This window comes from Prionailurus viverrinus, chromosome F1 (genome assembly GCF_022837055.1).
Source record: "Prionailurus viverrinus isolate Anna chromosome F1, UM_Priviv_1.0, whole genome shotgun sequence".
In the NCBI taxonomy this organism is placed as follows: Eukaryota; Metazoa; Chordata; class Mammalia; order Carnivora; family Felidae; genus Prionailurus; species Prionailurus viverrinus.
This window is the reverse complement of record NC_062577.1, coordinates 1,296,043-1,311,653: the sequence shown is the minus strand read 5'-3', so window position 1 is coordinate 1,311,653 and position 15,611 is coordinate 1,296,043. Positions and strand designations below refer to the sequence as shown.

Genomic DNA, 15,611 nt, shown 5'->3' with positions numbered 1-15,611 from the left:
GATCTGGCCATATTATGCAGAAGCAAATTATAGGTAACCCTTAATCTCCGTTCTGTGCCCCTCCCCTTGGCCTTTCACAAACAAGCACATTCATGTGCAGACATGCATAGGAGGAGGAACTTTTCTTCCCCCAAGACTTCGGAAGAGCTCACTAGGATACCCAGAGAAAGAGCCCTAAAGAGTAATTATTAGAAGTAAAATTCATTCTACAGTGGTCCTTTCTTTGATCTCATTCACGTATACTAACTTATTCAAGTAAAAAAATACCTTTGTTTCAAGGTCACTTCACCGCCACAGCAAAGTCATGGTCTGTAACAAAGCTGCAGAATTTATGATCACAGTGGCTCCGGGTTATCCCATTTCACTATCACCAGATTCCTGTGTGAAAAGTACCACCAGTGCACCACCTTGATGAGCAAACGGAAGTAATTTTAAAACAGTAAGTTGATATTCTTGTTACTAATGACCTTTATTCAAGAATTGGCCAGGTCACTCCTTTTCTGAGCTCATTGGAACTTTAAAATCTGCAAGTAATTGGACAGCATCCTAGTGGCTCACCAGAAGCACTGAAACAAAGAATGGCTTCTCATCTTCCCTAAATTAACAATATTGACATCTTAGGGTCTAGTAACTTCACATTCATATAGAAAATACACTCCCCTAAAGCCTTCTTGTCTGAAAAAGCAAACAAAGAAGATAGCCAGCAGTATGACATTCAAAACATATTGTTATGTAAAAATAATAATATTGTCATTGATGAAATAATGCTTAACATTCAGTGGCCGTTTACTTTTGCAAGGTACCACCTCAGCATGTTGCACACATTAACTCATTTAGTGTCCACAACAATTGCCTACGCTACATTTTACTGTCAACCCCTTTTTGCAGAGAGCAAATCAAGGCATACTTGGCCAATAAGTTACACAGCTAATGAAAGTCACAGCCAGGATCTGAACCCAGAGAGCCTGTCTAGGGCTCACAGTCTTCTGCCAAAATGCCCATGCTATCATGCCACCTAGACTCCAAAGGCTTCCTTTGTATTTTCCATTTAATAATGAGTTAAAGCTGAGTTTCCAAGCCACTCTCACTTATCTTCAATCTATGAAATAGAATTTGAGAACTCATGGAATGGTTGAGAGAATTCCATGAGTTAGCACACACAAAGCACTTGTTACAGCACATAATGAACATACTATAAACACTGACTAATACTATTACTAGTCTCTTTTTTTCACTACTTTCTCTCGGATGTCTTTGATGTTTGCATATCCATTCATTCAGTCAACAGGCATATAATTCCTCCCATGTGACAGCCTCTACGGGAAGCACTGAAGAACCACAGATAATACATGCTTTCAGAGTTCTCACAGCTTGGCTGAGGAATCCAGTTCACACACCCCCACGTACTGTGTCATGTGACAAGCGCTAGCATATAGGAGTGCTATGAGAGCACAGGGGTGCTGCTGAGTCATATCGTGACGTACCTTTTCATCAGGCAAGGAAGGGGTGATGTAATAATCCATTAGAACTAGAGCACAGGGGACAAAAGAAATGGACCCTTAAGGGAAATTTTCCATTAAAAGACTATTGAAAAGGTTTGGTGAGAAGAGGTTAAATAAGTAAAAGTCGTCACATAAAAAAATGAGAAAAGGAAAGATAATATTAAGATAAAGAAATGTACTGATGTGGACATGGAAAACAGTCGGAGGTAAAGTTAACGCTTTCTTTCTTTGAACTGGGTATTCAACTAGGCCAGACGTCTACGGCTTCAAACGAACACATGCTGTACAGGTCATCGGTGAAGCACAATCATTAAGGCAAACACTAGCTCTACTCTCTCAAAGCTTCTGTGAGATGAGCAGGGCAAAAAGGGAATGAGTGAATGATCACAGGACATAAACTCAGGTAGGAATCTAATGCCCCGGGAAGGAAAGTTAGCTTTCCCACTCTCTGCACATGCCGGTGTGTCCCCCTAACTTCAGGCCACCCACTGCACTTCCTAGGATTCTTGCCTACCAACTCCCCATAAAAAGCGTTCCATGTACCCAACTCCAGACTTGAAGTTCCACTGTATTGACAATGTTCTTATTTAAATGAAAAACTTGTGGTAGCTCTATTTTGGGTATTCCTTGTAGTTGTTTTGTTTTTTACTCTCTTACTTCCTGAATCAACATTGGAGTTCACCTACACATATTCTGGCATAAAAAATTTGTTCAATTTCCTCTTGCTAATTAGTTCCACTGGTTTCAGCAAGGAATAAGATTATAATAAATGCTAAGCTCTGTTTAATAATTTTTAGTTTGATCCTCCAATTTGACATTTCTCCATGTGCTGATGTGGGGGCAGGTGAGAGGACACAGTTGTCTAACAACATGTGGTTCAAGTCCTCAGCTTTTGCACCTCTGAGAGAATCTTGTACTCTTCTGATATTTTTAAGGTTGACAACTTAAATTTTTATCATAAATTTAATGAGGATGTAATTTCCATCACAGTATGTATGTATTTCGTTTTATTTTTCCAGCTTTATTGAGGTATAACTGACAAAAATCATCTACTCATAAAAGACATATGGACACATCCATCACTTCACATGGTGTGTGTGTGTGTGTGTGTGTGTGTGTGTGTGTGTGATGAGAACATTTAAGATCTACAACCTTAGCAAATTTCAAGTATACAATACACTACTATAAACTAAAGTTACAATGCTATTCATTAGAACCCCAGAACCTATTCATCTTATAAATAAAAGTTTGTACCCTCTGACCAACATCTCCCCATTTCCCCTATCCCTTAGCCTGCCCTTGGCAATCACCATTGAACTTACTGGTTCTATGAGTTTAACCTTTTTAGATTTCACATATAAATCATATCATACAGTATTTATCTTTCTGTATTTGGCTTATTTCACTTAACATCCTCCAGGTTGATCCATGTTATCTCAAAAGGCAGAATTTCAAAAAATAAAAAAATAAAAAAATAAAAAAATAAAAGGCAGAATTTCATTCTTTTTTATGGGTGAATAATATTTCACTATATATATATTTATATATGTATTTATTTACATACATATACACACACATACATATATATGGGCATACATATATGTACATATACATAATAAATACAATTATACACATACCAAGGAATATATGTATTTTAATCATATTATTGTTGCAACCCTGGGAGCTGTAGATTTCACTCATTTAATGAAATATGTCCTCTAAACAATCTAATTGCTAAGTCTGTCCTCATTGTCAAATCAATAAGCCAAATCAAACTTACTTTCATTCAGAAAAGCCTGACCTCATTTTTCAATTCAAATAAATGTACTAATCTGCCTTCTCTGCAAATTTCCCTACCCTCTATACACACACACACACACACACACACACACACACACACCAATCAAGTCCAATTCTAAAAGAAAGAAATAAAGCATGGAATCCTGCCATGAATTTGTCACCAAGATAAATTAAGACTCTGCCCCATCTATGATTCTGACCAAAGCTCTCTCTGCTTTACTATTTATAAATTCTCATTCAGGAGCTAAGAATTCTTAAATGGTCCCTTTATTGGGAGAACCAGAGGATTTTGCTCCCTGAGGCAATCAACTATTGAAAGATTCATGCTGGGTAAGAAGCATGACCGTCTCTGTCAAGTGGGAGAAAAGCAATTTGTGAATGGAAAGGTAGGAAAGGAGAATCAGCCAGCCACAAGAGCTCTCAGGAAACCAATTTTAGGAAAGTAAACACATACATTGAGCATCTAAATACCATTAAAACTATTTTTGCATGTAAAATCCCTGGAAAGTTTCCATGAAACCCCAGGCACACATATACCCCGGTTTAAAGACTAATCTAAGAAACAGCTCCAGAGCTGAACTCAAATTGAAAGCCAAGGAAATGAACTGTGAAAACTGTCCAACATAACGTCCTAAGCACAGAAGCAGAATTACGACACAAGACTGAAAGCTTTAAATATGTAAGTACAACATAAGGGTGCAGAGTTCAGACTGGAATCACCAAACACAGGGCCTGGATTCCAGCTCTACCACTTATGAGCCATGTGACTTTGAATAAATTCCTTTATCTGCCTTTGTTTTCAGCTTTATTGAGCTATAACTGACAAATAACACTGTGTAAGTTTAAGGTACACAACGTAATTATTTAATATTACCACAATAAGGTTGGTTAACACATCCATCACCTCACATAGCTACAGTATTTTGCAGGGGTGAGAACCTTTGAGATCTATTCTCCTAGCAACTTCCAAATACACAATACAGTCCTGTTAACTATACAGTTATACTGTATAGTTCAGTATAGTTCAGTGTAACTATTCAGTTATACTGAATTCACTTATTCTAACAGTTATTCAGTGGAGTCCTTAGGACTTTCTATATATAAGACCATGTCACCTACAAACAAATAATTTTATTTCTTCCTTTCCGATTCAGATGCCTTCAGTTTTTGTTCTTGTCTGACTGCTCTAAGACTTACGGTTCTATGTTGACTAGGAGTGGAGAGATCAGATTTCCTTGTCCTGTTCCTCATTTTAGAGAAAAAGCTTTCAACATTTCACCATTTCAAAAACATAAAAATCATACAATCATTTCAACAGATGTAGATAAATCATTTGACAAAATTCAATATCCACTCCTGAAAAAACTCTCAACAAACTAGGCTAAGGATTATACCTCAACATAATAAAGGGCACATGTGACAAGCCCTTTATTTCCTTAAGGCTCAGCTTCCTCATCTATAAAACACAAGTGATGGTGATGATGTCATGACGATGATGGTGGCAGTGGTGACATAGTGATCTTATTTTAGTGGCTCACTGAAATGTTATGAGGATTGAATGAGATAACATGAGGCACTTAACACCAAACCTAGCATGTAGTGGACACTCAGTAAGTACTAATGGCCAGCAGTTTGGGCTATGAGTAAGAAAAAACTTGTTAACAGTCAACTCAGACAAAATGGAAACATACTGTTTTCAATTACAAGTCTGTCCTATGTCTCTACAACTGCCTTCCATGAATCTAACCCCAATCAGACCACAATTAAGGAAGAACATAAAAAGTTTCCCTTCTTACTAGTCACCTGAGGGATAATAAATAGCACTAAGAAGATTCTACTATTTTAAGTCACTCACAAATCTTTATCTGAATTTCAAATTGTTTAAGGTGCCCAGAGTCTAATAGCATATGACATGGTTAACTACAAAGAAAATGAACTTAAGAGAGCTGAGTTAGAAAACCCCTACAGGTGTTAAGACATAGTCTTTTGCAAACCAAGAGATTAGGAATTTAATTTGCGGAAGTACAGAGGGGACTTCCAGTCATTTGTCTGGGAGAGCTTAGTGCAGATAAGAACTTAATTTGCCTGAATGACCCAGACTTAATATCACAAACATTCTCACTTCTGAAATGTGCCTGGAGCTTTGCCTTTGAGAGGACATCCAAAAAAATCAACAAAAAATTTCTAGAAATGAAGGTATTACCTTAATAAGTCATAAAAAAAGATATTACTAGACGTCTGTTAAGACTGAATGACATGAACATATAACCAATGAATTTTTCCACAGATCAAGTTCACTCAAGATTATAAGCAGTGGGGCGCCTGGGTGGCGCAGTCGGTTGGGCGTCCGACTTCAGCCAGGTCACGATCTCGCGGTCTGTGAGTTCGAGCCCCGCGTCGGGCTCTGGGCTGATGGCTCAGAGCCTGGAGCTGTTTCCGATTCTGTGTCTCCCTCTCTCTCTGCCCCTCCCCCGCTCATGCTCTGTCTCTCTCTGTCCCAAAAATAAATAAACGTTGAAAAAAAAAAAAAAAATTTAAAAAAAGATTATAAGCAGTTAATTCCATTCCATTTCAAACTTTGCTACCACTGGTTTGTTTTTTCATCTATACCTCCTCATTTACTAAGGTAAATCAGAAGACTCAATTCTACCAATTGCCTCTAAAAACAAAGAACAAATAATTAAATGGTGAAGAAGATTCGGCAACCCAAAATCATGGCTTATTTTACTACTGAACAAACTATGACACTACGTGGAGTACTACACAGTATCACTACATGGAGCAAACAGCAAATAGGCAGAGAATCGAGACATCACAATGCTACACCCATAAGATAATGTGTTACACCTGGGTCCTAGAGGCAACTCTGGAAATAATTATATTTCTCTAACAAGGTGCAACAATTTACTATATAAATGAACATAATCCTCCAAAGAACATCAAAAGTAAAAAAGGATATATTATCCAATACACTGTGATTTGGGAGAGAAAATGTGCTAATCGTAGTAAATGTAATTTTCACATTAGAGATACGATCTAACAGGTACTGCTTTTCTAAACCCATTCAAGCTGGTTCTTTGAGTCTACAAAGGGATCTCTATGAAAGGCTTCGTTTCTAAATTTTCAATTAAAATGTATCTATGATTTTGGGGACAAATTTTACAGACTTTTCTGAAAAGTTGAGGCATGTAATGACACTGATGACACTGCATTATTAAAAGGAATTTCCTATTAGTGCAGTAAGAGTAATTTAGAAATGGCATCCTAATGTTACGATACCATAACTCAGAGCAAGTTCTAGATCTTAAGCCAGATAGTTTTCAAGAAGCAATACCAAATCCTACAAATAAAAATTTTATTGAAGTGTTAAAAGCATTATAATCATCACATCATTTCCTCTGGAAACTAGAATTAACTGTAAGGTAATCTGTGATGTTTTGCCTTTATCTGAGAAATCGGATAGGTGATTAAATAAGTGAATTACAGCGTGCACCAGACTTTTTTGGTCCTATTAACTTCCTTAATGTTGAATAACAAAATGCAGTAGGAGAAAAGAATACTTGTAAAATCAATACCATAACTGATTGCTTCAAAACAGAGAAACTGACGAATGGCTATAAAAGCCAGAGGAAAATATCAGGCTTATGATGAGGTTAAAAAAAAAAAAAGAAAACAAAACAAAACAAAAAATATTTGATATTTGCAAACAAACATAACCCCTGTAGTTTCTTTCACAAATATCTGAGAGAGAGAGAAACAGGGAGAGAGACTGAGTCACAGCCACAAACCTGAAGTGGTTTCACCTGTTCTTTAAGATTGATTCTCTCCATACAAGGATGATGGTCTTTCCCCTGTTTCTTTTTCAAGCTTATAGTCTACAGAAATACCCCCATGTGTGAGCTGGGAGGACACGCACACATCATACATCACGGTGGACAGACCAGCTTCGTGCTCAGTCAATTCCTCAGTCAACACTCTTCCCCAGTCCAAGGCAGCCTCACCTCCTCTGAGGATTAGCTGCCACATAATCACCACTTGGATTGCTCAGCACTCTTCTTTCACATGCAGCCTTCTAAGAAAACCTTTTTCCTTATTTTCCTCCCACTTTCTTCAGATAAAAAAGTTGAAGGGAAAAAAATACAATGATCACTAATATGTCCTCCCCCAGATTCAACATCTGTTAACAATTTGCCACATCTGCTCCATCGCCCCAACATACACACGTGTATGTTCTTTTGCTCACCCATTTGAAAACTGCAGAAATCCTGATAACCACGCCCAAAACCTTCAGCATGGGATTTGTAAGAATAGCATCTCTAATACGATCACATGTTATTATCCCACCCAAGAAAATAAATAGTAATTACATATTATTTACTATGCAATCTGTGTTCAAATGTCTCTAATCGGTGACAGAATGTTTGTTATCACATCCCCCTTCAACCTGGATCCAATCTAAACTCATACATCACAAGTGGTAATTATGTCTCTACAGTTTCCTTTAGTCCAGAAACTAACTCACTCACTCTCTCTCTCTCTCTCTCTCTCTCTCTCTCTCTCTCTCACGCACACACACACACACACACACACACACTTTTTTTTTATGACAATGACTTTTTCAAACATTCCAGAAAACTGTCTTATTAAATGTCATGCATTTTGAACTTATGTGACTTTTTTCCTCTTGAGGTCATTTACCTTCTCTATCCCCTGTGTTTCCTAAATCCTTGAAGTTCAGCACAGGATTGATTAGATTCAAGTGAAATATTTTTGCAAGAATATCTCAAAGTGGTGATTTTCTATCATTCATCTATACTCATGAGAAGGCATTCTTCTGCAAGGTAGAGGTTTCCTTCTTGTTTCCCTCTCCCCTCCCTCCTCCTCCCAATCCACTACTCTTTTTGAGTACCACTATAGATCAAATACTTTTACTTATTCCAAAAGCTACAGTCAAATATTCAAATTGTCCCAAACTTGACAACTAGGAACTTCTTTAAGCTGCTGGGTTTTAATACAATGTGATTTAAAAAGTCATCTCCTTTTTCAAAGGTTATTTCTCTACTAAAGAAAATCACCACTCATTCATCTAAATTAATTCAAAATTATCTGCTAAATATTTACCATGTGCCAGAGACTTTTTAGGTGCTGGGGGTATATTAATAAACAACAGAATCTCTACTATCATGGACTTACATTATAGTTTCTGGAGACAAACAACAGCCAGAGAAATAATTAGGTAATATATCAGATGGCGGTAAGTGCGTAGAAGAAAAATAAAGCAGCAGAGTGATGAAGAATGATACAGAGTATACATATTTTAGAGAGTACCCTTCTGATAAGATGACATTGGGGAGAGACCCAAAAGAATTTGAGGGAATAGCCTGTATCATCTGGAGGGTGAGAAACCCAGGCAATGGAAACAGGACAAAAACCCTACTTTGGGCGTTTCAAAAACCGTAAAAAGATAGTGTGGCTGGAGTCCAGTAAGCTGGGGCTACTTGTGGGAAGTAAGATCAGTAAAGAATGGACCCTAACGTTTTCATACACTTGACGTGTAAACAAGATTGGTTTGTTTTGTATTTTTACCAGAAAGTAATAATTTTTCAAGCAGGGGACTGAGCATGGTTCTTGAGTGGGTTGAATGGTGGCCCTCAAAAAGATACTAACATATCCTACCTAAACCCAGGAACTTGTGAATGTGACCTTATTTGGAAACAGGGTCTTTGCAGATCTCATTAGTTAAGATGAGGTCATACTATATTGGGTGGATCCTAAATTCAATGATTGATGTCCTTATAAGAAAATAACACACAGAGAAGACACGCAGAGACACAGACACACAGGAAGAAAGCATGTGGCAGCAGAGGAAGAGCTTGGAGTCTTGGAATTGCAAGCCGAGAAACACCACGGAGCTGGGAGCCACCAGAAGTTCAGAAGACTCAAGGATTCTCCCTACAGCCTTCAGAGAAGGCCCTGCCAACAGCTTGGTTTCAGATTCCTGATCTTCAGAACTCTGAGAGAATGAATTTCTCTTGTAAGCCACCAAATCTGTGTTAATTTATTAAGGCAGCTCTAGGAAACTGATGCAGTATTTTGTCGCATGAAGCTTGACTGAGCATGGTTTTTCCGGTCCCGCTGGCCTGGATTCCACTCCTGCCTCTACCATTTCCCTACTTCCCAGAGCAAGGTGCCAATCTCATTTTCTTAACTATGAAACAGGACTATAGTCTAACCTGCCTGTGGTTATTAGGAATCCTCAGTATAAAGCAGTGGTTCTCTACTTTAGCATGGGTCACAGCCACCTGCAGGGCTTGTGAAAAAACCAACTGCTGGGTCCCACTCGGGGTTTCTGATTCCATGGGTCTGGGATGAGGGCTGACTGTCTGCACCAGTAACAAATTCCACATGATGCTGAGGTTGCTGCTCCTACACTTGATCTTAGCCAACAGGCCGAGAAGTGATAAGGCTGCTGCCCCTGAGAGCACACCATGAGAACCAATTCATGGAGACAGGGATACAACAGATGTTCAAGAAACTATTCCCTCTTCTTCCTCTACTCTTCCCTTTCCAGAAGTCAAACTGTCATTATCCTATGAAAATACATTTGAATATATATTATATAACCAATCCTATAGCAAGAAATACCCATCCCCAACACATACAAAATTGGATGATGGCCATCTACAAAAATAGAATTATGACCCACAACTTGCAGCAACCAGCCCAGGAAGCCAACCCATTATCAACAGTAACCAGTACAGGAAGCCAGAGTACAATCTCTCACAACTATTTCAGGAAGCTGATCAATAACTTCCAGAACAATCGGCCCCAAATGACCAGGATTAATTAATAACGGACAGCTTCCTTCATTTGTCCTGCTTCTAATTAGCCTGCCTCCAGCTTCCTCACGCAAACAGCCCTAATCAGAGCATACCTGAACCGCCCTTTTTTTCCACTATGAAGCTTCCCCACTCCACTGCTTGCCTTCGAATCTCTGCCAACTGAAAGTGATGATGGCGGACCCCCTTACTCTACCAAGCTCTGAATAAATAGCCATTCGTTGTTCTCATTTGGATGGTGTTCATTTTCTTCCACAACTAGAAAAAAAATAACTTAAAATCCTCATTTTATTTTTGTGGCATTTAAAAAAAATTTTTTTACATTTATTTATTTTTGAGAAACAGAGTGAGACAAAGCGTGAGCGGGGGAGGGGCAGAGAGAGAAGGAGACGCCGAATCTGAAACAGGCTCCAGGCTCTGAGCAAGCGGTCAGCACAGAGCCTGATGTGGGGCTCGAACCCACAAACTGTGAGATCATGACCTGAGCCGAAATCAGATGCTCAACCGACTGAGCCACCCAGGCGCCCCTGTAGCATTTTTATTCTGTAACTTAAATATTCCTTCCAAGACAGAACAGTATAGTTGGGGGGTTAAGGGGGAGGGGCTAGGGGAGGTCTTGCTTTAGAATCAGAAAGACCTGGGTTTCAAAAGTTGACTCCTTTAGCTATGATGTTATGCAAATTCTATAATCTCTTTCAACGTGAGTTTGCTCACTGATGTTCCCAACGCAAGGAACACTGACCACCTACTATTTAGGGCTACCCTAGAAAAGAGATGATGACAGTGCCCAGCACAGAGTAAGGGCTGAGTGAAGTCAGCTGTTTTGAGTAGGCTATGATTTTCACCATTGAAACATTTAATCCTGTGATTCAATAACCTTCTGCCATTAGGTTTGGAAGGTTTTTTTCGTTTTGCTTGTTTTTTAAATTAAGTTACTTGGAGTATAGGACCAAGTCCCCCATCTTAGAAAGTAAAGGATGGGCAGTCTAGCATGGATATACTGTTTTGCCTACAAGTGAAAGAAAACCACCAAAACCACTTCATCTTAAATCTCAGGAACAGGGGCGCCTGGGTGGCGCAGTCGGTTAAGCGTCCGACTTCAGCCAGGTCACGATCTCGCGGTCCGTGAGTTCGAGCCCCGCGTCGGGCTCTGGGCTGATGGCTCAGAGCCTGGAGCCTGTTTCCGATTCTGTGACTCCCTCTCTCTCTGCCCCTCCCCCGTTCATGCTCTGTCTCTCTCTGTCCCAAAAATAAATAAAACGTTGAAAAAAAAAAATTTAAAAAAAAAAAATAATAAATCTCAGGAACAAAACCAAAGTACATCCAGGATTCACAAGGGCTGAATCTGAACTGATAAATAAACCAGGTTACCCTCTCAGTAAATGCTTGGTTTGATCATCACCATTTATCTCGCACCTGGCTTCCTCTGCTTACTCAGTCTGCACAGGGCCCTTAAAATAGCCACCCCAAAATGGTAATGATCTGTAACTCGAGGTGGATTTGGGTTACACAGGTGCAGCACCTGTCAGGTCTCATCTAATGGCTCACTTAAGACACAGACATTTCACTGCATGTATTGGATCTCTTTTCCCTCATCAAATTGTAACATACCAAAGACAAAAAGGGGATCATACTCAACTCCAAATCCCCAATACTAGCACAATGCCTGCCATGTTGCCAAATCTCAATACATTTTCATTATTACACAAAGAAAGACAAACTTAAAAATTTGAGAAATTTTACTTATTGGGATTCATTCTGAAAGATGTGTTAAAAGTTCTTATTTTAATTAGTGATTACATTCAAGTGAATTAATATAAACAGATTTAAATTTTACTTACTATAAAGAGAACTGTATTTACAAGCAAACAATTAGTGATTTAATTACAGCGCAAATTAATCTGGGTACATGACTCTACCACCACCTAGTGGAAGTAGATGTGTATTACCATATTTGAAAACAAGACAAAGACTCTAAATGAGTTGATGGGCCATGAGCAAAAATACATTTCGACCAGGCACCTGTTGGATTCTAGAAAGTATCCCAGGTTCCATGAGGACAGGCTTAGCTCACGTCTGTCTTGATCACTGCTGTATCACCACAGCCTAGGAGAATAACAAAGCACTTTGTTGGATTCCAATAAATATTTGTTCACTGACTGACTAGACTCTGGGATTAAGAGGAGACTGAGCTATGATCTTCAGGAAAGACATTCAGCCATCTAAAACCATTAGAATTTTATTGAGACAATGGAATATAATGTAGCAATTAAAAATACTGAGCTATCCATTGAAAAGGCACAGAGAAAACTTAAATCATATTACTAAGTAAAAGAAGCCAATCTGAAGAGGCTACACATTATATGATTCCAACTGTGTGACATTCTGGAAAAGGCAAAATTATGGACATAATAAAAGTATCAGTGGTTCTGGAGCACCTGGATGGCTCAGTCGGTTAAGCCTCGGACTTCAGCTCAAGTCATGATCTCACCGTTTGTGGGTTCAAGCCCTGTGTAGGGCTCGGTGCTGACAGCTCAGAGCCTGGAGCCTGCTTTGGATTCTGTCTCCCTCTATGCCCCTTCCCCACTCATGCTCGCTCGCTCTCTCTCTCTCTCTTTCTCTCAAAATAAATAAATGTTAAAAAAAATTCTTAAATATATATCAGTAGTTTCCAGTGATCAAGGGAAAGGGAGGGATGAATAGGCAGGGCACAGGATTTTTAGGGCAGTGAAACAATCGTGTGCTACTCTGCTGATGGACACATGCAATCATACATTCGTTCAGACCCACAGAATGTACAACCAACTCCATGAGCAAACCCAGTGGGGGGATGCTGACAGTGGGTGAGGCTGTACAGGTGCAGGGGTAGGGACATATGGGAACTCTCTGTGCTTTCCACTCAATTTTGCTATGAATCTAAAACTGTTCATTAGGGGAAAAAGTCCATTTTTTTAAAAAATCAATAAATTTTATACTCTTGACTATAGATTTCAAATGAGCAAACCTACATTTAACGCATACATCAAAAGTATGATATTGTTTTCAAATGCCTAAGTCTATGCTTAATAAATGTTACTTCTTCACCCCCATTGCACAACCCCAACTGCTAACACCTAGGTAGCTACCATCAAGTAGCTATAAACAAGCCACTGTTTCCTCATCTATAACATTAAGACAGCTAGACTAAATCTCTCACTCCCTTCCTAATACTCTTTTAATTTAAAAAAAGAAAGAAATAATACAATGTAAACTTTCCTAGCGTATAGAAAAAGAAAGAAAACTGTCAAATACTACAGCATCACACAGACACCAAAACCTGACAAAGAACAGATGACAAATTACTGTCAAATCTCACTTGCAAATATTAATGCAAAAACTTTAAAAGTAACACCAAAAGAGCACAGAAGTGCTCTAAGTGAAAGATAAGCTATGAGCACAATGTATTCATTCCACTGATGCAAGAAGAGTTGAATAGCAGGAAATTTACTCATATAAAGAACCATATAAATAGAAAAAAGAAAAGTTAATGATCATCTCAGTGTATACCAAAAAGCATAAGACAATTTTTTTTAACGTTAATTTATTTTTGAGATAGAGACAGAGCATGAACGGGGGAGGGGCAGAGACAGAGGGAGACACAGAATCAGAAGCAGACTCCAGGCTCTGAGCCATCAGCCCAGAGCCTAACACGGGGCTCGAACTCACGGACCGCAAGATCGTGACCTGAGTTGAAGTCAGACGCTTAACTGACTGAGCCACGCAGGCGCCCCAAGACAAAATTTTTAAATCATTCCTGATTTTTAACACTTAGCAAAGCAGCAATAGATGACTATTTAATATAACTGAAAAACGCAAAATTTTATATCGGTCCAAAACTCTCTAATGTTTCATTGGAAACAAGACTGAAACATTAAAATAACAAAGCATCAGAAGGAATGAAGCAAGCTCACCATTTTTTTTTAAGTTTATTTATTTTGAGAGAGAGAAAGAGAGAGAGGGTGCATGCATGTGCACGGGCACAGAAGTCAGGGAGGGGCAGAGAGAGAAAGAATCCCAACCAGGCTCCATACTGTCAGCACAGAGCCTGATATGGGGCTTGAACTCATAAACGATGACATCATGACCTGAGCCAAAATCAAGAGTCAGACGCTTAACCCACTGAACCACCTAGGAGCCCTCACCATCATTTTTTAACTTTGATCTAGAAGTATTAGCCAATGCAAGGGAAAAAAGATATGCTTTTTTTTATTCATCAACCATTTTTATGGTGCTTACTATGTGCCAGACACTGTTTTAAGCACTTTATAAATATTAATTTAATTCATATAATCTTCATAAGAATCCTATAAAGTGTACTATAATTATCCCATTTTACAGATGGGGAGATGGAAGGACATAGGGAAGTAACTGGCCTAAAGTCACACACTAGCGAGTTATTGAAGGTGCCATAAAAACCCAGCCAGGGAGTGGTTCGAGAGCCCAAGCTCGTCACCACCACACTATATAAATCTCTATACTGGAAAAAAGAAAAAAGTACCCATACATTCAGATGTTATGACTGTAGCTAGAAAACCCAAGGGGGAAGAAACCAAAATGCTGTTAGAAATGAGTATTTAGTAGAGTGGTTGGTTACAAAACATCAAATAAATAAGCAATAGTATTTTGATATGTTAACAACAAAAACTTAGAAAATATATTTATAATAAAGGTGCTCTTTATACTAGTGACAAGAAAAAAAAAACCTAACTGGAATTAAAAAGAAATATACAGCTCCTATTTGAATAAAACTTTACATGTCTGCTAGTTTATCAGTGAGTACCACCTCCAAATGAATAGGAAGTGAGGTATTCAAAAGACGCCAAGGGCTCCTCAAGCACCTAAGCTACAAGAGTAGCTTAAAAGAAGGTACTTAAAAGTACCAAGCTTAAAAGACCCACCCTTCCCTTCCCCCACCCACCTGGATCAGGTAAGTAATCTGTTTATACCCAATTTAAGGCCAGCCCTCAACAACTGTAATGTCTTGTGTCACCAACCCAAGAGTATGGACAGGATACAGAGGAGCTTTTCGGCAAATTATTAGTAAGCCTCAACTGTGCTCACACAACAGTGAACAAGTTTACTACCTGAAAAACACCAACTTTCCGAACAAAGAGACAGAAGGGGAAAATCTAAAAGGTACACGTGGATCTTCTCATTGGCTCCTATTCTAGTTAAGGACCTTGACTAAAGTTGAGCAGTTAATGCCCAGATGAAGACAGCTGCTTCCGCCCAGCTGACTCACATTAGGTCCATGTGTGAGAAAATTGTTCACACTGCAGAAAGAGAAATCCTGAAGAAATACAGAAATATGCTCCCTGAAAAGTAAGGCTCATTCAGCTATGAAATGAGTTGAGACAGGAAACTGCAATTCTCTCTAGGAAATATTTTTATAGGACAGATATGCATCCATAAAAAGCTGTTGTGCATTTTG

General features: G+C 38.8%; 1 protein-coding gene across 3 annotated transcripts in view; it reads right to left on the bottom strand.

Moving 5' to 3' along the window:
* The window catches only part of SMYD3 (SET and MYND domain containing 3), a 706,268-nt gene that overhangs the window by 615,444 nt on the left and 75,213 nt on the right, over positions 1-15,611 (bottom strand). The window contains exon 1 of one of the 3 annotated variants that reach the window (XM_047841254.1): positions 12,164-12,182. The exons of the other annotated variants lie outside the window; for them this stretch is intronic. The gene's annotated coding sequence lies outside the window, so the exon portion shown is untranslated. Of the gene's footprint in view, positions 1-12,163; positions 12,183-15,611 lie in introns of those variants that run through there. 3 annotated transcript variants of the gene reach the window in all.